The 24293-nt window shown below is 42.8% G+C and overlaps 2 protein-coding genes across 12 annotated transcripts in view; one reads left to right on the plus strand and one right to left on the minus strand.

The window, feature by feature from the left end:
• LOC143359119 (uncharacterized protein F13E9.13, mitochondrial) overlaps nt 1-9268 on the minus strand; it is a 281397-nt gene extending 272129 nt beyond the window's left edge. The window contains exon 1 of the mRNA XM_076796836.1: nt 9265-9268. The gene's annotated coding sequence lies outside the window, so the exon portion shown is untranslated. The remainder of the gene's footprint in view (nt 1-9264) is intronic.
• Nucleotides 1-24293, plus strand: part of Dnc (phosphodiesterase dunce) — a 385323-nt gene that overhangs the window by 216167 nt on the left and 144863 nt on the right. The window lies entirely within an intron of this gene.

Here is a 24293-nt window from a genome sequence, read left to right on the forward strand (position 1 = left end):
CGATCGAGCAGGGCCGACCCTCGATGACAGTCAGCTGGCCGTATCGCATGGGAACGGCGCGACGTGCGAAATGTGCCGTCGACAATGTGAAGAGCAACAGCTGCGCGGGAAAAAACAGTTCGACCGTCGCGGTGCGCGAAACTGCGGAAGAAAATGGTAGACTTGGCACGCGCTGGCTCACGCTCGATTCGTCGGAGCAGCTGTTTCTTGTTTCTCGCTCTTGCCTAGCATTTTGCTCGCCCGGTCAGAATTTTGGTCGATTTTCGAGGGGACAGGGTCGGGGGTAGGATGCAAGGAGCCTGCCAAGAACCGAGACAGTGAACTCTATATGGTTGCGGGGGAATTTGTTAGCGCTCCGGGATGATCTATTGCTGGGCTAAGCGAGAATGACGTGGAGGAATTTGTTGGATTAATCTACCGTGACAAAATGCTGAGAGATTATGAACTGTTACTGGGAAACGAACAAACGTTATTGCGATGTTAATATTCGTCAAATTTGTTGTTCTGACTGGCTCGTTCCACAATTTGTATCAACTGACGATGCTCGAAACAGTATTGCATCTGACCTAGCATTTGGCAAACATGTAACTGGAGCCTAGACCATGACCTAACAGGGGTCAAGAATGAAACAGTATCCTGTCCTAAGAGGGTTCAAACTCTGATTGGATCCAGATCTAACAGGGTCCCAAAAACTTATTAGATACAGACCTAACAGGGTCCCAAAAACTTATTGGATCCAGACCTAACAGGGTCCAAAATTTGATTGGATCCAGACCTAACAGGGTCCAAACTCAGATTGGATCCAGACCTAACAGGGTTCAAAATTTGATTGGATCCAGATCTAACAGGGTTCAAAATTTGATTGGATCCAGATCTAACAGGGTCCAAACTGTAATTGGATCCAGACCTAACAGGGTCCTAACTCAGACTGGATCCAGACCTAACAGGGTCCTAACTCAGACTGGATCCAGACCTAACAGGGTCCCAAAAATTTATTGGATCCAGACCTAACTGGGTCCAAACTCAGACTGGATCCAGAATTAACAGGGTCCAAAATTTGATTGGATCCAGACCTAACAGGGTCCAAACTCACATTGGATCCAGACCTAACAGGGTCCAAACTTTGATTGGATCCAGACCTAACAGGGTCCAAACTCTGATTGGATCCAGACCTAACAGGGTCCAAACTCAGATTGGATCCAGACCTAACAGGGTCCAAACTCTGATTGGATCCAGACCTAACAGGGTCCAAAACTTGATTGGATCCAGACCTGTACTCACATCGAACTCGCATCTTCCCAGGTGTACGTGTATGCACCCCCACTGTATCCAGTCCTAATTACGACCATACCTATCTAAATCGAACGGCCACCTCACTCCTTCCCCAATCCCAAAATGAATACTATCAAATCTGAATTGATTCGGAAAATTAGCAATATTGTATCCCGGAAACCGATTTAACTTGGAAACTCTCGAAACTAATTTCAATCTGGAAACTGTGTCCCCACCTGAACGAGTTTCTGGTCATTGGTTTCGGGACAGCATTTCAGTGAGTTTTCAGGGGCCGTGTAAATGGAGGGGCGTTCGCGACGGTTGCCAAGTTCCGAGAGAGTGAATTCGAAATTGTTTCTGTGGCATTGTTAGGAAAGATTTTGGCCGGAATGAAAGAATCGCTCGACCGAGTGATGAGAAAATATGAGAGACCGGCAAACGTGAAATACCACGTCGCGTCAGACGTTACGTAAAAACGAGTGATTAGTTTCGGAGTCTGTAATTTCGTATGCTGCGCAGAGACGTCGCCGCTGCGTAACACGGTATTATTCGGTCGGTTTCGTTATAATCGTACGCCTATCCCCACCAGTGTATGTGATCAGCTGAGTATACACTGACCTGGTTTTCAGTTTCGCCAACAAAGAGAAAGGGAGAAGAAACGAGATAAAACGAAGCATAGCCTTCGCAGTAACATTCAAAGCTATGCAACGTGCAATTTGTTTTCTTAATAACAATCACCCGATCCGAGACAATTTATTTCTCAAGCTACAATTTAATCAATTTAACATCCGTGCAGTTTCACTCGCAAGTTTACTCACGTACCATTGTCAACCACCGCCATTGTGCTTCGCTACCATTGTAGCAGAAACTATAACTTCGCACAGGTGCGTTTGACATTTACAACATGTCGCCGTGTTATCTCTGCAAATTTGCGGAAAACCGAGGCGCATAATGCAACAGCGCGATCGCCAGCAGACGCGGTATCTAATTCACAATTTGCGGGGGGATCTTCGTTTTATGGGCTCGAGTTTAGTATCGTCTCGAGCACTCGCGTCGACGCGCTAATTACGGTTAAAAAGCCCGTACCTCGCCTCGCGTACGCGTGGAAACGCGGCGAATAGTATATTTCATCTCTGTTCCACGACGGAAATAAACAAATGTTTCCTCTGGCACCGGGAGCCCTGCTCCACGAGCATGTTTATTTTAAAAATAAGTGCTTATTTTCGGTTTCGGATAGTTTGTTGTTTTCCGGGCGTGGAGTGCCTACGCGAAATCTCCGAGCCGAACGCGGCGCGGAGTCCGCGCGAACGCGATTTCCAATTAGCTATTAGCATTATGGAAAAATTAGCATTGATTGGAATGTTTATGGAATATCGATGAGCAGACGCGCGACGGCACTAAACGCGCGGATTGCTAGGGCCACGAATTCGTTTGAATACCCGATTAACGCGGCGTCGGGAATTGAATTTTTAAATCACTATTAATAAATATTCACCGGCGAGGGAAGAAGAAACTCCGCTTAACGGCGCGCTTCGGGTTATTTCAACGCTCGGGGCGCGCTCCTCGTTGAAACTGCAGTAAAACGGTAACGGAAGATCGTAGTTCAAACTTTGAGGGCTTTTTGCGGAGCTGAGACTGCACTCTGCCGATCTACCTTAATTTTCGAAGCCGGAAAAATTCTGTTAACTTTGGAGAAATATTGGAAATTCGTGAACGGCCAAACATCGCCATTTTCACTTCCCGGCCCGGTTACTACGGTAAAAATATTTTTAGGAACAGGTGATTTCGCGGCTTTGAAAGCGCAGATTCTGCCCTTTAAAATGAGCCTAGGTTCATTTCGGCACGATTTTTTTTGACGAAGTTACGCCAAGTTGAATGTCGACAAGTGACTTGAGGAGGCACTCTGACGAATTTTGGGGCTTTTCGATTCAGGCGGCACACTTTTCATTGAAAGTGGCATAAAATGGCGAGGAAAAATCGTAGAGCAATTTTTTAGGGCTCTTTGGAAAGCGCAGACTTCACTCTTTCCACGAAAATTAGTTTCAATCGCGAGAAAAATTTTTTCAATTGCTCAGAGTCGTCTGAGTTTGAAAATTTTTGAAAAATAGTCATTTTGCTTTTCCGGCCCGGCAAAAAATTTAAAAGCACCCTCCAGAAAAACTGACTTAGCGGTATCAAAAGCGCAGATTCTGAGCTTTGAAATGAGCCCAGATTCATTGCCGTCCGATTTTTTTTAACGAAGTTACAGTAAGTTATGGTCGAGCTACTTGAAAGAGAACGATCGAACAAAATGCCACTAATTTCAACGGAGTACTTGAAGAGCACTTCCGTACAATTCCAGTCTAGCAATACATCGCTGCTTTCACTTAGCTATAGAGGGCAGCTCTCTTGATTAAGCGTACAAAAAGTTGGAAAGGTTAAAAAATGTTAAAGGTCTCGTGGGACAGGGTTTCGGAGAGGCTGCGCGACAGATTTTTTCGCGATCCGACGATGGATTTGCGTGGGATTAAAGAGGAACGATGATCTAGCAATATTTTCGTAGCGCTCGGGAGCACACGAGCCGAAAATTGCATCCTCGAATCCCTCAAGGCAACCGGAGTAATTACTCCCCGTCGGTGACATAGCGGAATGCTTGACAGCGGTCTGGCGTTCGCTCGTATTTTCGAAACAATTCGGGACCGCCAGTTGGCAAATGGGCGTTCGATCATTGGCTGCTAGGGCATCGGATTGCGTTCGCCTGATCAGAGTGCGTCGGTTCCCGCTCGATGAACCCGCCACTCGGTGCATCGAATCCGCCCTTGTAGCCCTGGAGACCTGGGAATCAAGTTTCCAACCCGAGAAGTTAATTATCTTGGCCGTGTAATAAGGTAACGCTAGTTTCGAAGACCCGTTAATGCATGCTACTGAGCAGCCATCAATTCGTATTAGCCGCCACAAAATCCCGAAACTAGCTGCTTAGATCGGGCGGTCTGCCCTGAGAATTAGTGAACAGCCTTGGGCAAACGCTGCGATGCGGCAAATAATGTTTTTGGCATCTTCGAGATTATTACAGCGAGACCATTTTTTGAGATATCGATCAGGATAACCTAGATTCAAGTTCATTTCATTAGACGATTCAGGATAAGAGAATTTGCTGTCAGTTCGTGGCCTACTAGGGACGCCATTTTGGACTCTGAATTAGCTCGCACCCACACCTAATTTTGGACCCTGAATTAGCTTGGACCCAGACCTGATTTGGACCTGAATTAGTTTGAACCGGAACCTAATTTTGTAACCTGAATTAGCACGATTCCAGATCTAATTTAGGACCCTGAATTAGCTTGTGCCCAGACCTAATTTGGGACCCTGAATTAGCTTATGCATGGACCTAATTTGGACCTGAATTAGCTTGGACCCAGACCTAATTTTTGTGGCCTGTATTAGCACGCTTCCACATCTAATTTAGGAACCTGAATTAGCTTGGACCCAGACCTAATTTTGTAACCTGAATTAGCACGATTCCAGATCTAATTTAGGACCCTGAATTAGCTGGTGCCCAGACCTACTTCGGACCTAAATTAGCTGGGACTCAGACCTAATTTTGCAATATGAATTAGCACGATTCCAGATCTAATTTGGACCTGAATTAGCACGATTCCAGATCTAATTTGGACCTGAATTAGCTTGGACCCAGACCAAATTTTGTAACCGGAATTAGCACGATTCCAGATCTAATTTAGGACCCTGAATTAGCTTGTGCCCAGACCTAATTTGGGACCCTGAATTAGCTTATGCATGGACCTAATTTGGACCTGAATTAGCTTGGACCCAGACCTAATTTTTGTGGCCTGTATTAGCACGCTTCCACATCTAATTTAGGAACCTGAATTAGCTTGGACCCAGACCTAATTTTGTAACCTGAATTAGCACGATTCCAGATCTAATTTAGGACCCTGAATTAGCTGGTGCCCAGACCTACTTCGGACCTAAATTAGCTGGGACTCAGACCTAATTTTGCAATATGAATTAGCACGATTCCAGATCTAATTTGGACCTGAATTAGCACGATTCCAGATCTAATTTGGACCTGAATTAGCTTGGACCCAGACCAAATTTTGTAACCGGAATTAGCACGATTCCAGATCTAATTTAGGACCCTGAATTAGGTTGTGCCCAGACCTAATTTGGGACCTGAATTAGCTTGGATCCAGACCTAATTTTGTAGCCTATATTAGCACGATTGCACATCTAATTTTGGACCCTGAATTAGGTTGGACCCAGACCTAATTTTGCAACCTGAATTAGCACGATTCCAGACCTAATTTGGGACCCTGCATTAACTAGTGCCCAGACCTAATTTTGTAACCTGAATTAGCACGATCCCAGATCTAATTTGGGACCCTGAATTAGCTTATGCCCAGACCTAATTTGGGACCCTGAATTAGCTTATGCCCAGACCTAATTTGGACCTGAATTAGCTTGGGTCCAGACCTAACCTAACTTCGGACTCTAAAGTATCTAGGATGGACACTGACTTGAATTTCTATTTTTACTGAACGATTAAAATTGACTCGCTTAATTACCAAGCGACAATATTTTTCAAACGGTACAATATTCAGTGTTTGACCAAGTTCCACTGTTATCCGCGATCCCTGATTCCATCTAGCTAACACGCGACTACAAACTGGTGTCCATTTATGCTTGCACAGATGCACAGATAGATAAAACTCGCACGCAAAGTCTGTCCACGTAGGGCGCAGCTTGGAAGCGTCTTGTGGTCAGAGGTATCGCAGAATGTGTGCCTTTAAAATCCGATTTAATAATGGAACACGTGTCCCAACGGCTCCGATGCCGTGCCGTTGGATGAATAGTTGAAACCTGGCTTAGGAGGTGGATATATTTTTTAGTGAGAACAGAGGATTTGTTCAGAGACGCGTTACCGCGACTTTGCAGCTGAGAGTATTTCCCTTTAGCTCGATGATGTGGACAAAATTGCTTCTCAACCGGCTCTACCGTAAAAGCAAATTTCCATTTCGGAATAAACTGACAAAGGACAATTGTCCTATTGTGATTTTCCGTTGATCGCGTCTCGGAGACATTTGTAAATAATTTATATCGGACATTGTATTCGCTTCGGATCAAGGAGAGGAATATTTTCGTCCTCGTTGAATAGACCTCTACCGGGGGAAAATGCGATTTCTTTCTGCAACACTGGGCCCATTATATTGAGTTTTAATCCGTTCCATCTTCGCGTGACGGTGATTGCCGCATGGCGGACTTTGCTCCCTTTGAGGCCATTTTTCACATCTCTGCGCTCCAATTACTCTCGCCCCGAATACCATCGAATCCCCTGGAAGAGCTTCTTGAATTCCTCGAAAAAAATTTTTTTGGGATTTTCTCGTACGGTGCGTAACACTGCGTCTGGCTTATTCGCGATGCTTTTTTCTCCGAACCGGAATAAATGTAAATTTCATGCGACTCTCGCGTGAGCAGTACATTCATTCTTCCTTCCTCATGGAGGTGGTGGAAGTTCGCCGGATGTCTCCTTAGGTCTTCCCAGGGCGAGCATCACTTCCGGCTCTCGCGTAGCTGAATATTTCATAACACGTTTGCTGTGCGTTTTGCGTCACGCCATTCTGTGGAGAAAGGAACCTGGGGATGGAGAAATTGAAAGAACAATTGCTTCAAGTACGCTTCTGGTTTCGTATTCTTCGTTATTACTTCTTCAGAATATTTTAATAGAAATTTCATCTTGGAAGTGCATCAAGAGCTGTCCGAGGAGTGAGCAAACTTTTCCTTTTGAAGAAAGCTTGTAACCACTCAATCACTTTCTGTCGAAATAACATTATTGCTTGGTTGGAGGGGAGTGAGGTCCTATTCAGAGATATTTCGGACCCAGATGAGGTCCTAATCAGACATAGTTAGGTCCTGTTCCGGGTCCTATTCAGAAATACTTCGGGCTTAGGTGAGGTCCTAATCAGACATCATTAGGTCCTGTTCCGGGTCCTATTCAGAAATATTTCGGGCCTAGGGGAGGTCCTAATCAGACATCATTAGGTCTGGGTTCGGGTCCTATTCCGAGATACTGGAAATCTAGGTCAGAGTAGTCTATCCAAAAAATTCAGAGAAGGTCCTATTCAGAATTATGCAGGCCTAGCTTAGGTCCTAATCAGAAATATTTAAATCCTACAACAGGTCCTATTCAGAAATTTTTGAATCCTAGGTGAGGTCCTATTCAGAATTATGCAGGCCTAGCTTAGGTCCTAATCAGAAATATTTAAATCCTACGGCAGGTCCTATTCAGAAATTTTTGAATCCTAGGTTAGGTCCTATTCAGAAAATTTTCAGACCTGGTCCAGGTCCTAGTCCAGCATATTTAGGTCATCTTGGGTCCTATTCAGAAATATTTCAGAGCTAGATAAGACCTATTCAGACATACTTAAATATGGATTGGGATCCCATTCAGAAATATTTTGCGTTGCTGGAAAATAATTATAATTAATTGTATAGTTCAGGATGGAGCACATGAATTTTTTCCTACGTTCACGGAACACGATAAAATCGATCGTTCAACCCGGAAAAGCATATTAACCGCATTTGCATCGCCCAGTGTGCGCGTGTACAATAATACTCGAACAATCAATCACCGTTAATCGTAAGATGTCCCACTTTGTATACGTCTGTATACACACGCACGTCACGTGTTTCCATTGCCTTAGATCTTTATCAGCCTATCTCTCGGTTGAACGTCGACCGATGCGCGCATAACCAGGCACGAATCGAATCCGCGATAACCGATCTCGTTATGAATTTATTACTATGTTTCCTTGTGTGGCGGGATAATGATCCCGGCCGTTCAAAGAAGTATCATTATAAATTGAGATCCGGTAGTGCGTACTTCAAGCTACGCCGCGCGCGATCCGAGCCGTGGACTTTAATCTGCATTAGATTTAGGCCACGGCTGGCAGAGATAAAGTTTGACGGAGTTGGGCTTTCCATACGTACTAAGTCAGATCTGCAACGGATCTCGCTAGGACCTAACCTTGATCTGACATATATTTCAAATCTAGCCTACATTTCGAATTTATCTGAATGCTACCTTCCCTGGATCTGAAATTTATTCAGAAAGAACTTTCGATGAGAACCATATTTAAATATCATGAAATATCAAGTATATGAAATTTCGTAATAAGGCATAACGTGTCTGAAATATTTTAATAGGGCCTAGCGTGTCTGAAATATATTTTCCAAGGATCTAACATGTCTGAAATATATTTTCCAAGGACCTAACATGTCTGAAATATATTTTAATAGGGCCTAGCATGTCTGAACTATATTATCCAAGGACCTAACATGTCTGAAACATATTTTCCACGGACCTAACATGTCTGAAATATATTTGCCAAGGACCCAACATGTCTGAAATATATTTTAATAGGACCTAGCATGTCTGAAATATATTTTAATAGAACCTAGCATGTCTGAAATATATTTTCCACGGACCTAACATGTCTGAAATATATTTTCCACGCACCTAATATGTCTGAAATATATTTTCCAAGGACCTAACTTGTCTGAAATATATTTTCCACGGACCTAACATGTCTGAAATATATTTTCCAAGGACCTAACATGTCTGAAATATATTTTAATAGAACCTAGCATGTCTGAAATATATTTGAATAGGACCTAGCATGTCTGAAATATATTTTCCACGGGCCTAACATGTCTGAAATATATTTTCCACGGGACCTAACATGTCTGAAATATATTTTCCACGGGACCTAACATGTCTGAAATATTTTTTAAAGGGGCCTAATATGCCTGAATATATTAGGAGGTGGCCCCGCATGTCTGAAAGAACTGAAATAATTTTTGAACACTCGTTTAAAATTTGAGTGCCAATACTGTACCGCAAAATTTGTTGGAATTGTTTCTGGGTGGTTTCAGCTTTGAGATTATTTAAAGTTTCTGTTTTTGTGGATGAGATTTTGGGCCTGTTTGTTCCAATACAAGACAGTTGGTTGTCCAGGGACTTAGTCGGACATCGAACAGCGTCTCAGAATGGAAAAACCGTGTCAGCGACCCGTGCAGACACGCTAATTGCCCGCTCTATTGATCCTCGGTTTAAACAAATCTTGTGTCTGCGTGGTGCTCGTTCGAATCCGTGGAAGGGTAACCCGAACGCCCCCAGTACTAATTGGAAGAGCAAATTCAACCTCCGCAAACTTCCTCGTCGGTTGACCAATGCTGTTTAATTCGCGTTCGACCCCGGATAGAATAATGTATGAGGCGGCGGAACAATTTGAGCCGCGTTTCCCGTCCTTTGCCAGGCATCGACAGCCGCCATTTTGACATTAAATCGACCGAGAATAATCCTAATAACATATGCCAATGATCGGCGACGGTCCAGCCATGGCCATCACCCCGACAGAAAAATACAATCACTTCCATCATCAGGTCATTTTAAAAAATATACTAACTCACTAAGGAACCTAAAATATTTTCGAAAAAGAGCACATTACTGTAACAATTTAAATACAAAATTCTGTATGCATGGAAAAATTCAGAACTCACTCGTGGACTGAAAATATTTCGAAGAAATGGTTCACAATTCTGACAATTAAAAAAGGAGGTCCAAAAGCCCAGAAAAATTAGACCGTCATTCACAATGAAAATAAACGGATAGTGCGCGGTAAACGAAAAAGTTGCTAAACGAGCAACCAGCATGATAAAATTCTCATTAACCTTGCAAAGTCTCGGGAATATCCTCCGAGTCTCGTTAAAGTTGAACAACGAGGTCGAGGAGGAAACGCGATTCCAAAGGCACGTTACACCAAAGGGTTACAGGTAAAAACTTGGAACATGGTGCTCGTTAGGTCTCGCAGATTCGGTGGCGACGTCTTATTCGGAAGGAGACGGGACCGCGTTCCGAGGATCGATCGGTGTGTAGAGAAAACGAGCGTGATTTATTGATCGCGAGTCCAACCTCGATTTTTCAAGCCTGCTCGAGCGAGCCCTTTTTCACCGGCTGTAATCGGCGATTTAGCATCGAGGGCATATTAATCGGGCTACAGAGAGTAGATGGCTCAGTAGAGTCCGGCCCTATTATGAATACTTTATCCGCGGAATAAATGTTTTCCCGATTTTACGGCCGGCGATCGGTAGATTGGAACTGGGGAATGAGCGATGCGAGGATATTTCATATTTCATTCGGCCGGTCGATCAATGCGCGGGTAACATTGTTTTCATCGAGAGACTTTGACAGAATAAATTCGGTTCCATCGATGGCGAAATTAAAGACTGATTTGTGTTCGGAACGTGCTGGTGGAAATCGACGTGAATTTTGCTACAGGGACTGGGTGGAGCCAAATTCCAAATTTGTGACACGAAACTAATTGGATCCAGGATAAAGAGGAATGTGTTTGGGTACAGGAGCTAACATAAGTCAGCTAGATCCAGATTTCAATCTTAGATCCAGGAACAACCTGTGCGCAACAATTGAAAACGTGACAAAGAAAAATTGAACGGGTATTAAAATTATTAGGAGCACCCATAAGTAATCAATTATTTGCAAAGAATTTGTTTTGCCTTTAGTTCTAGTAAATTTAGTTTTAGTAAAGCAGCCTGTGTTCAAAATATTCTAAAAAGTATAAATTTTGTTCACAACCCTGTAACAAACTGTCCTTGATAATGGTGGAGATTATATAATAAGTTAAGGAATAAAAACTTGAATTTACTACAAGGTTTGGTTTAGATTTCAAAATAATTGATCACTTATGGGTCCCCCTAATATTTGTTACACGTCGGCAGCAATCGCTATGCCAAAATTCTAAATTAATGGTTCCCCAAATTGTCGTGATTAGTAATAAGCCGTGTCTGCAATGCATGACACTTCCGTGTCGTGGGCGATTCAGAGTACCAATTAATTTTATTCGAGCAAACAGTTCCGCTACGACATAAACAATTTATGTACCTGAAATTATAGTTCTGTTACGCGAATCTGCATAAAATGATTAACGACGTTGCAGCGCTGGGTCCCAGGCTGTATACTAAATGCTTCGATGCTGAACCGAATATCGGGACATTCGATTCTAGAAGTGGACGTTTGTTAAATGTTATTGGTGATTGTGATGATCGTATGCATTAATTAAAAATACTTTTCAGCTGAAACATATTGATCGTATTATCGCAAGGGTCATTCGACGCCTACAAATTCTCCTCTTACTGTTGCACGTTTAATTAAATAATGTTATATAAATGGTAAATCTTCTGCAATATTTCAGAAAACATTCCCTTTACGAATTAAATAAATCCTGTTACGATTTTCGTGAAATTTTACAATTTATTCAGACGTATATTGCAATGTTCTGTAAATTATTTGTAAATGGAAAATACGACGAGTAAATTGGCGCAGAGGAAACTGTGACAGCGTTTGGGGAATTCCTTGAATTCCAAGGTCTTCCGATTGAATTCTATTATGCTGTCGCTTATGTGGCATTCAATTGAGGCTAAGATGTTCGTGCACGGACGTCCTCCCCTCCTCTGCGAATTTACAACGCGTAATGCCTCCGGATTTATCTATATTACTATGTTATCCCCATAATAGGATCATTTGAATGAATTAAGCGCCCATCAGAATTGCTTCGGGCTCATTTCACTCGAAAACCACATTGCAAACCCATCAAGCAAGGCCGCAAAACCGAATATCCCATAAATAACACTCCCACAAAAATTAATGTCCCATAAAAAACATTTTCACGAAAAATAATATCCCATAAATAACAATATACTAAAAATGAATATTCCATAAATTTCTTTTGCTATTTGCATAACATATAAATGCAAATGCAGCGCAGAAATAATTTTTAAATTCTCTCTCTCTCTCTCTCTCTCTCTCTCTCTCTCTCTGTGAAAGAAGAAACACTTTGTAAGAAACTGAAAAAAGGCCACGAACGCAAAAACCGCATAGAAAGTTGAGTCAAGGTACTGGAAAGCTGGCGTTTCAATTATGTAAAACAGTATGCCCGTAAGTTTTTCTTCATCACGGTACACGTACTTTGTGGACAGACGATCCTGTGTTACATTCGTGCAACTTGCCCGGGGTAATTATGATTTTATTAACTGTATGCTGGAGCAAACAAAATTCAAAAACACGCAGGCTGTGTGAGAACTTTGCACTTTGCGGGTGGTACTAATTTTCAGGTAATTCGGACTTTTGGAAACACGGTGGAAAATTTATAAGCACGTTGAATTGCAACATGCAATGATTGAATTGCAAACCAAAGATTGAGATTGGATTAAATTATTTGTATTTTGGGGGATTGGACTAAATTATTTTTATGTGGGAGATTGAATTCGATTATTTTTGTGTGGTAGGTGAAATTCAGTTATCTGTGTTTATCAGATTCAGTTAAATTCTTTCCACACAAATTTAAAGGCTGATGCAATTAATTGGATTACAGCCGAAATTGAATGAAATTAGTCCTATGTTATTTTGAATGAATGAGAGAGAGAGTCATTGTGTGTGGAGAGACTTGAGATTGAAAGGAAAGAAAGTTTGATCATGCTTGACGTATTGCAACTGGAAATTTGATCACATTTGAAGCAGACAAGAAAGTTTGACCATACTTGAAATAGTACAGTTTGCTTCTGTTTGGACTAGTGAAAATGGAAGTTTGATCGTGTTTGAAGTGGTGTGCATGGAAGTTTGATCACATTTCCAGTAGTAGAAGTCAAAGATTGATGAAACCAGAAGAAATGAAAGTTTGATCGCGTTTGAAGTAGCAGAAAGGTATGTTTGATGACGTTTGAGGATGTATATAAACGGATATATGGAATTTAAAGATGACAGAAAAATAGTTGCTGAAGTTCGAGCACCGTTTAAAAATTATTTTACCATTTCAGCTGTCCTTCGAGATAATTTTCTCCTTGAAGCTGGACTTCTTTTGTCTCGAACTCGGGAGAATTAATTCTTTAATGGAACGTCTTATCGTTTTGTTTAGGGCGAATGCAAATCCGCGGAGGTTCGGTGCGGGGCATTTAATATTCCCTTTGGTTAATGTTTCCCGAGAAACACCGGGGGTAAGAAGGTGCTCCCGGTTTTCCGAAGGTTCCAGTTTTGCTGCTTCGCTGGTTTATTAGCAAAATCTGCCTCGGCCGAGTCTTCGAGAGATGACGCAAGTGACGCGGAGCGGCTGAATTCATTAACGATGTCAACGGAGGGTGCTCGTTAAACACTAAATGAATTCCCGTTTAAGTTCCACGTTAATTATCTACTCGGAATGCTATATTCCGAGAGCGAACTCGACGAAAGTCCAAGTCTGGCCCGGGTGATACGGCTGATGGGGCGGATTAAACTTGCCGCTAACTCGATAAATGGCGACGGCCTTCGGACGACTTGTCTCGGCCAGCGATTTTTTAAACGAAACTGCAAGCTGTAAGGCTCAGATATTCTCCACCACCCACTCCGTTCTCGAATTGCAAGATTTTTCATTCAAACTTAATCCTCGCGGTCCCTCCTTGATACGAGGTTCACCGAAAATGGAGTAAAAAAAAAACGACTGGACCAAACTCTTTCAAAATTTACCCACACGTTGTCCAAACATTGCTTTACAACCACGAAAAAAATTATTTGCCTAGGTCAATTATTTATATTTTATAAATTCGACGGAAAAAGTTAATCCAGTAGGGTCAGACCTCCTAAAAACTGAATTTATTAAAATGGCTGCCAGGAACTGAAATTTTGTGCATCCTTCTTGAAATTTTCAGGATATGTTTTCAAAAGATCAGTCTACGAAGCACCTATCTTGTTTTTTAAGAAAATGTAATTTTACGCCCGAGGGAAATTGTTAACTTTGACCCAGTTCCAGGGGGATGAAGCAACCCCTTACCCAGGAAGCGATCACGGGGCTAGTATAGATTGTTATTGTAGAGACAGGTGTGCATGATTTACATTGTTATTACTGGGCAAGCATTCCCACGGGTGGAAGGACGTCGTCTAAACAGCTCTTAAATAAATTACACGGGTTGTTTGAGAGTGCAATCTGATGGATCAATTCCTGCGAGGGTGGTGATTTTTTTCGAAGGGAACGTTCTAGGACTTTGCGAACGGCGTGGTGGATCGTTCGGGAATGATTCAGGGATTTTTTTCAAAACCCTTTCATGTAGACCGTGATAATGTCGTTCAAACAGGGAGCTTGTTAACTCGAGGGTCAGGGTGGTGATGAGATTCCTGAGGAGATCTGGAGATCTCTGCCACCATGGGAACTTCGATCTTCTTTACTACCCCTGGAAGCTCTTCCACCACCATTCAATCTCGGGATTAAACTATCTCAGGGTTGAACTGGATATTATTATTTCTACAGTAGGTTGAATTAAACTATTTGTATTTGCGAGGTCGAACAAAATTATTTTCATATGGCAGATGCAGTTCCGTTGTTGGTATTTAGCTGATTAAATGAAATTGTTTAAATAAACATTCGGAAGCTGATCGAGTTAAATTAAATAGTATCCTAGGGGCTTGAAGATGATAATAAATTTCGGAGTAGATTTTGAAAACGATGATAAATGTTAGGGGGTTGTTCGATTCGCTTGAACGATGGCCAAAGGGGATGAAAGATGAAATTCGGTCAGGAGTTGGTCGGGAACCTGAGGAAGACCGAATCCTCGATTATTCGAGCGGCCGGAGTCGACCTTTGCCGGCTTCCTCGAAATGGTAAACGGCGGCGCGACAAACGTCCATGTTGGACGGCCGACTTCCTCCGGGGCGCAAGGCAGTATGAATTTCAAATTGCAACCCCGAGGCCGCATCATTCGTCCAGTCCTTCGAGCTTTCTGGCCTCATTTCCCGTCCTCCACCGGTGCTGACGTTGCGCCAACCGCGGCCGCGTTCCTCTATGCCGCTTCATCCGGCCTCGCTTCCGCTACCATGCTCGCGGATCATCCCTCTGTGTTCCATTCGCGTGATTCCGCCATCTGCTAATGGTTTCGCAAACTAATTTTCACGGAAACATCCATGGGCTCCGGCTGACGATGAATATTCGGGACTCGGATGCGGTTTGAGCCGTTTAATGGCCATAGCTAGGTCTACTCATGTAGAGTTACTTGGGACCTTGAACTTAGCTACAATGCAGGGTTGTCTCAGATCGATCCGGGAATGGCGCTGCCCTAGAGGGATTTATGGCAATTCGCCTGCCACGAGGAGGCCCATGAAATCCAGCTGCTCAAGGCTTATAGAAACTTTTACAATTGCTGACTGATTGCGGGAGGAGTGCTTAGCAAACATTCTAGGGTGCTTGACCCACCTATAGCCAAGATGTCAATTAAGGTGAGGTCTTGAAGTAGTTAATTTCTTGGGGATTTCGAGCTCACCTGCATCTAACGTAGATCACATATGCCTAGCACGAGTGTTAGCTGGACCTTGCTCCGACCTACTTTTACCTAAAATAAGTTTTAAATTTTCCTTGAATCTAAGTTGGAGTCAGTTTGAATCTAAGTTGGAGTCAGTTTGAACCTAAGTTGGACCCAGTTTGAGCCTAAGTTGGGCCCAGTTTGAACCCAAGTTGAACCCAGCTAGAACCCAAGGTGAACCCAGCTTGAACCCAAGTTGAACCCAGTTTGAACCCAAGTTGGACCCTGTTTGAAACTAGTTTGAACCTAAGTTGAACCCAGTTTGAACCCAAGTTGAACCCGGTTTGAAACTAGTTTGAACCTAAGTTGAACCCAGTTTTAACCCAAGTTGAACCCAGTTTGAACCCAAGTTGAACCCAGCTTGAACCCAAGTTGAACCCAGCTTGAACCCAAGTTGAACCCAGTTTGAACCCAAGTTGGAGCCTGTTTGAACCTAGTTTGTACCTAAGTTGGACCCAGTTTGAACCTAAGTTGGAACCCAGTTTGAACCCAAGTTGGACACAGTTTGAACCTAAGTTGGAACCCAGTTTGAACCCAAGTTGGACCCAGTTTGAGCTTAAGTTTGACCCAGTTTGAACCTCAGTTGGACCCAGTTTGAGCTTAAGTTTGACCCAGTTTGAACCCCAGTTGGACCCACCTTGACTCGACTATGGCTCACAACATAATCCCGACGAGACCCGACCTTTGGCCACAAACCACCCCTAACAAACCCCAAACTACACCCCATACTTAAACCTAACCTGACCATATTCCTTACCGTCTAGCAACATAAATTTTAAGATGCTTCGTTTCTTCCCCCATTCATCACGGCTCCTCCCTCTTCATTAGGTAGCCACGCCCACCGTTTCATTACTTGTGGCCGCACTTACTTACGCACACGCCCACCTTCTACGATTGGAGGGAACCGAGCTGACATTAACAAGGGGCGGAACCGATTCGAAGACATTTGCTTTACCTCGCTTCATTTGTCATCCTCGATATCGACGATTGTCAATATTCAGCAACAAATCGGAAACTTGGCAAAAATACAAAAAGGTCTCGGGGGTTCCTTGAATAGGCGATCAATGAATAGAAGCGCACCGTGTGAATTTATTCTTCATTGAATCTCGACAAACTGCGCTAATGGGATTCCAGTCGGTGCTGGGAAGTTGGCGGGACACGTAGTTAAAGGAAATATAACTTCTGCCGGGTCGACGGCATCTGTATTCGAACGAGACTCTCGGGAATTCGTAGCGTTCACGATTGCGACGAAAGAAAAGTTTCCCTTAAGTTGCCCCACTCACTATGCCGCGCTCGTTTCAACCGTGTCCCCGTTTTCTTTTCGAACCCGTTTCAGAGTTTTTAGAAATTGCCAGGGCGAACGGACAATTTCATTTGTTGGCCGGTTCAACCGGAGTCCATTTTCTGGTCCTGCTTTTGGTTTTTTAATGGGAGGGGGGTAAAATTTAATGGGTAAAATAAAGGGGTAGTTTTAACGGGTGAAATAAAATTTGCACGAGGAATATCATGTTATTCGGTGGGTATTGTTTTCACTGCGGCGTGAAACAGAGGGTTTTAATGATAAAATAGAAAAAAATAGCTTAATATAGTAAACAACCTTGGGAATTTTTCTGCACGTCCTTTTTGAGAGGGGGAGTCAACGCAGTGACTGAACACCTTACAATATCATTCCCTTTTGAGCGGATTTTTTGCGAAAGCCCCGCGTCTCATGCTTTCTGCATTTCATCTTGGGGCGGAATTCGCGACGTAAATCTGACAGGATTACTGCCGGATGAAAAGGACACGGGAAATAAAAAAGAAATAGAAATCAATACGGACCCCTGTATTTCCGAAGGACTTCTCCTTTCAACAATTTTTATTCGCAGGTTGTCATCCCTTAAGAATTCGAGGAAATTGCAACTAGAGAATACGATTCTATTAAAATGTGTACCCTGAAGCTTCGAAATTGCTGTTTCATTGTTAATATAAATCGAAGTTAGACAATCATTTTGCGGGAGGGTGTTTGATATTTATGGAATTCTGTTTTCCTTGAGTCGATGTAGCATGGGGTGACGAGGCAAAGCTGTAAAAATTGAGGCTGTGGCGAGGGTCTCGAGGGAATTTCGGTCCCTGAACCTCGCCGATGGTTTCCCTGGATTTTAGGGAGACTGTCAGTGGAATCCCCTGGTAACTCTAACAAACGACCGCGATGGTGTACCCGGCTTAAATCCTGCAACTGCTGTTCCGAAACTCGTGACAGTTCCACCGTGAAACGCGCTTATTCATGACTACAAAAATTCCCTTTGCAGAAAGATCCCCGCGACGGAAATATCCCAAGAAAACATTTAACATACATACCACAGAAGAGACGACATTTTTCTTGCTACGACAGAAAATAAATTTTCAATGATTTCGGTTGTCGCAGGACAGTCTCGAACCTTACAGGATGATCCAAAAATAACTGGACCCTTCTAAGGTAACTCTTTCATTTTTAAAAATTTTATATTCGTTCTTGTATAAATAAATTCGAATTGTAAATAGTCCGATGATTTTTGGGCCACCCTGTGTGGAAATAAGCACGCAGTAACGTATTCGAAGTAGTACAAATGAAAGTTTGACCATGTTTGAAATAGTTGACAAAAGTTTGGCCATGTTTGAAATAAGTTTGACGATGTTTGAAGTAGTGAAAGTGCTGCAAATGGAGGTTTAAGAATATTTAATACCCATGAAATAGGGGATGAGAAAGTTTGACCGTGTTTGAAACAGTAGAAGTAAGAGTTTGTCCATGTTTGAAGCGGTGGAAATGAAAATTTGCTAGACATAGAAATTTTCCCTCGAAAGTAAATAAAATTATTTCTACGTAAGATTGAGGTGTGAAAATAAATGTACAATAATAGGAGTGAACGATTCACGCAAACATCGTCAGAGCCGTCCGAAACTCGAAACGATTCACCTTACCCGATTCTGCTCGCTCGAATTTCGGGTGACCGTGCGTCGAAACGAAATGGCACAAGTATGGGGCGAAACCGGACACCGATGGAAAGGACCCGGTATTGTACAGTCGAAATCCGAGTGGAAACGGGATCACAGCAATTTCTCTGGGGCGGCGATCGGTCGGAGGTCCTGGGAGCCTGTGATTTTCATAATTAACGTATTGTTCGCGAATATCGCATCGCACCGCCATCAAAAGCTTCCCGCCTCGGTGGCTCCGGTGCATCGATTAAATGCGGAAGCGTTTCAACACCTTCCGGCGATTACTTACACCGGGTTTCCTTTCCTCGAATTTTGATACTTGGAGAACGTCTCGCAGACAGTCGCAAATATCGTTGCGAAAGGGCGGCCGCTGTGTGATGTAATTTTCTGGTTGCGTAATTCGTTACACCTCAGTTCTCACTGCTGCGAAAATTTCAAACTGTTGCTGTGTTAGGTTGAAGTAGGTTTGATATTGTTTGATCACGTTTGAAATAGTGGAGATCAAAGTTTGACCATGTTTGATACAGTGGGCATGGAAGTTTGACCATGTTTGAAATAGTGGAAATCAAAGTTTGATCATGTTTGAAACAGTGGGCATGGAAGCTTGACCATGTTTGATGTAGTGGGCATGAAAGTTTGATGATGTTTCCAATAGTGAAACTAAGGGATTGCCAATGTTTGAAATAGTAGAGATAAAAGTTTAATCATATTTAAAATAGAGGAACTGAAAGTTTGACCATGTTTGACATAGTGGAGAGCAATCCTTGTGGATCCTTTTAGCTAATTTAGGTAGCTTTAGTGGAAAGTATGGAAGGCAAGCTGAATTACTTCTAATTGACATTAGAGTGTGCTAATTATAGGGTACAGAATAAATCTCAATTTAAACGAGGATGCATTTTGCAACGCTGTTTGGAACTACCCTCCTATAGAATGAAATTCAGCTACTGCAAATTTCATGGAGTTCCTTATTAACTAATGGCTGGTGTACGGCCCTTTCTCGTCCATTCGAACAATGTTGTCACCGCAAATAAACCTACGAGTATTTTCTTCTGCCCCAGGGTTATTAACGTAATGGGATATCCTTCATGCCCTCAGAGTCTGTCAATTTTACCATTTTCTCGACGCTGGGCTTTTAAAAAATGTATATAATCCTTTAATCTCGAATTCGAAATCCCTCTGTTCTAAATTGAAATAAAATTGTAACTTGTAATTAGGATTGTAATTAGAAATGCATTTGGGGTTCGAAGACGAGTTCGTCCGAGTTGAAAGTAGTGTTTTGAGATTAGCTGTTCAGCGAACTGTTTGGGATAGGTTTCGAAGTGGCCTGTTCAGGCGAGTGTGAACTATTGAACATCAATGATTAAGCCGTGCGTGCAAACAAATTTCCGAAGGTTTGATCGATGTATGCAGCCGGCTGCAGTCACGGAGATACATATTATCACGACGATTCCAGTTCGTGGAGCCACTGGTTGACCTAGAACTTTGATAATACGGCCAAGCCAGCTGGTGTCCTGGCTCCGCGAGACCTCTAAATCATGTGGAAACGGGCGTCGAACGAGCGTCTCGCGTGGAAACGGAATCGCTATGATGAAGAACCTCCGAACTATGATAACGGAACGTAGAAATTGAAATTCCTACAATATTCTTCTGCAATCGTTCAACCTTCTCGCAAGTCCTAGATTTCTTCTTGACTAATGTCGCTGTAACTCTCAAGAAAATTATAATTACTGGTTGAAAAAATTTGTGCGCACTCTTCGAATGTCAGTGAACAATCGTGCCAACTTTGGTTTTTTAATACCAAATATCTTTCTTTTAAAAAATTGCTTTGTAGCCATTGAATTGTCTTGCAGATCGTACTTATGATCTTGTCATGTCATTGTTGCTATAACTTTGAGGAAAATTATTGTTATTGGTTAAAAAAATTCGTGTGCATTCTCCAAACATTAGTTAATAATCGTGTAAAGTTTGAAACCGCAATACCGAATACTTTTCTTTTAAAAAATTCTTTTATGACCACTGACCTTTTCTGCAGGTCTTGATCGCTCATTGTCATATTATGCAACGTTGAGGAAAATTGTTAATATCGCTCAGAGAAATTTGTGCACGTCCCTCAAATGTTAGTTGATAATCCTACCAAGTTTAGGATCAAAATGAAAAATATTTTTCTCCGAATAAAAATCCTCAAAAATTTCATAGAAAATTCCTAATGATCCGACGAAGATACCACCGAGTGTAAGTACAAATTTAGAATCAACCCTTGACCTATCGCCTAACCTCGGCCCTATTTCACGAAGGTTTCTCTAATGTAGAGACGACATTCCTCCCTGATCGCCGAGCATTTTCCGCATACTAATTCGCCTCGCTAGCAGGAAGTATGGTTATCAGAATCCGGTTCTTGTCCTGTTTCGATTCTGTTTGAGGTCGGAGAGGTGCCCTCGCAGCAATTTTCGTGAAAGCTTGCCCTTCTTAACAGCGGAATCGATGAGTAAACTGCGAGCGAGCGTATATTTGAATGCGATGGAGCATGCAATCTCGAGGCTTTATCGCGTTTTCACGGTTTCCAATACGCGAGCGTTGCGACGTTGGATCTGATAAGTGGCTGCCGCGAACTTTATTCGGAAAGTTGGTTTGTTATTATCGTTAAAACAACTTCTGCTAATGGCTGCGCGATTTCCTCGGTCCGAGCTGCGTGCAAACGGCGGCGCACTCGACAAACTTTTCCCACATTTTTCCTACTGGGGACTCTCTGGCAAAGCTGTTGCAATCGTTTCCACGTGGGGACCAAAAAATGGTAACAATTAATTCTGCCTGGGTTTATTCGAGACCTAAATTGCTACAGTCTATTCCAGATCACGTGGAGTGGGTTTGGGCAAATCAGGAAATTCTTTTATTTAATTCCCTGGTGATATTGTGATTTTCTATTGTCAGTGGACATTGCTCGACCGTTTCTCACGAACGCACGGCAATGGAAAACTGCAGAATTGAACTTCCTGATTTGATCCAAGTTAAAATTGAAAATTAGAGTTTCCAGGTCGTTAAGTGTCATTGTGGGCGGAGTGAAACGGTAACATCACGCGACACACGCAAAAGCCGACCGACCGCGGCCGCGCTGCCATTTCTGTGCCCGCGAGACAGCGATAAATCTCGGGCCACGGTTAAATGGCGGTGGTTAGGCGTCTTCTTGCTTCTTAAAGCGTTAAGTCGGTAGAGGTCGAGCGCATTTACGCTCGAACGAAAGAATTTCCGCGGATTTCTGGCACGATCTTCTGGCACCAACCAGATATTTATCGCTCATTTGAATTGGCGCTGCTATTAATATGACGTTCGTTAGTAATCGTTTCCTCGCTTCGTAATTCCAATTTGAACGTTACATGACGCGGCCCTTGGACGTTTGTCCAAACACAATCGCAATTAGGAAGTTGATGGACGTTCAGAACCTTCAAGCATAACCACATTCGAAAACACAATGATTGACGTTGTAATACTGCTGCACCCGTAGGATGACAGTAAGGCAACTTCAACTCGTGGTTAGGCCAAGGTCATGCTAGGCCTTCGAGTTAGGCCAAGGCAGGCTGATTCCTCACAGGTTAGGGTAGGAACATGCTAGATATGTTTATGTTAGTTTGAGGAAGAGTTAGGACTGCGGAGTTTGGTCTGGAGAGTGTTAACACTTCCTGGATCATGCCTCACTTGTGCTAGATCGTCTCAGGTTGTCCTGAATCCATGCTGATTATACAGATACTGAGTATACTAAAAAATTATACAGAAAGGTACACAGTGAATGCCAAAATGGTTCTCAATTTTTATCGTTTGATCGAACGAATTTGTAACGACTCTCTTTTTAGTTGAATTGCAAATTGACGGGTCCATTCGTCGAAATGTCGGTGGAGATTTCTGGTTGTAAATTCAGGTGGCAATTAAACGCTCGCGCACTTCGTTGCTGAGTATAGTTCGGGAAGAATGAATGGCACCTCGATAAACGTGAAAGAGGAAATTGTCTGGCGCCGAATTAGATCGGCTAATTCGACGGGACGCGATTCGAAGGCTCGACAATGGTCCCTTTGAGAAGAACGTCGACAACAGAGGCGTCGACGTCTGCCGGTGGTAATGCCTGTTCCCGCTTTCAGCTCCGCCGTGGCGTCTAATTATAGCGCGGGCCCCGCGGACCATGGAAATGTATTCGTTATTATGAGACACGGGCATTCAGTCTAGATTTGTCTCAGTCGAGGCGGGAGACCGGCACCCCGGGTCTCCTCCTCTAAATCTGGATACTATCGAGACCAAACACGACCTCGTTCGAGCAATTTATGACAGCGATCAATTACGGCGAATCCGCCCCTAGATCCGAAAAAGCGATTTTTTCGAATCGCTGCGATATCTCGCAAGCCGATCGTTCGATTTGAATAAAACTTTGAGGATACTATTAATAGACGTCTATTTATCGCTCGAACGAAGAATTAAATCGCTACTTAAAAAATTTTATTTTAAAAAATTCAGAACCTGACGATATCCTCACAAAAATGGACAAACATCTTTCAGTTGCTGCCATTTTTTTATTTATCGATATTTTTTAATGATTTTTGATAAGAAGCTAGCTATATTCATGCGCTTTCATAGTCTTTTCGGTTTTTTCAATTCGCATGACGAGAACGTCTGTTTTGACCACAAACGTGAATTACAGTTATAGCGCCGTAACGTCGGAAGAAATCACTCTTTCGGAATAAAAAAAATTGTTTTAAATATTCGAATGATTCGTAAACATCGCCCCAAAGTTTGAAATCGGTATCTCTAATATTTCTGCTCGAGAAAATTCCGGACCCGTCGCACTATTTCCCGACCGTCAAAATAGACCTCTTAAGTGTCCATGCTAATTCCCCGGCCCATCAAAAGCCCCGCGGGCTGGCTCGAGCACGAAAACGACCGTCGTAAATTTCATCTGGAAGCGGCGGGAGTGCAATGAGAAAAGGCAGGAAGAATCTCGCTGCGGTTTTTCTTCGTTTCGCGTGACGATTACGAGCGAGCCGTGCCGTTAGGGGCTGTCGGAGGTAATTCACTTCGCGGTTGGCTACAAATCCAATTACAATGTAAGCAACCGGCCGCGTCATAAACTCGGCGTGCACCGGCGAAGTGTCAAAAGTATTTTGGAGCTGGCTGGAATATAAATCTACGCGCGACGGCCGGCGTAAATCGCTCCCGTTTGAGCGATTTACAAGCCCGCGTGCGCGTCTTTGTTTGCGCTCGTCTGGAGATGTTCACCTCGATGGCAGAAGCGATACCGAGATCAACGTGCTTCCCTCTTTACTCCTCCAAACATTGTTAATCATTTATTTTCACTTCAAACATGGTCAAACTTTTAGTTCCCCTAATTCAAACATGGTCAAACTTTCAGTTCCCCTATTTCAAACATGGACAATTTCTGTGTCCAATAAATTTCAATTTGCACCACTTCAAACATGGTCAAATTTTCCGTTCCCCTAGTTCAAACATGGTCAAACTTCAGTTCAAACATGGTCAAACTTCAGTTCAAACATGGACACATTTCTATGTCCAATAAATGTCTATTTGCACCACTTCAAACATGGTCAAATTTTCAGTTCCCCTAGTTCAAACATGGTCAAACTTCAGTTCAAACATGGTCAAACTTCAGTTCAAACATGGAAAAATTTCTATGTCCAATA

This window comes from Halictus rubicundus, chromosome 11, assembly GCF_050948215.1.
Source record: "Halictus rubicundus isolate RS-2024b chromosome 11, iyHalRubi1_principal, whole genome shotgun sequence".
Lineage (NCBI taxonomy): Eukaryota > Metazoa > Arthropoda > Insecta > Hymenoptera > Halictidae > Halictus > Halictus rubicundus.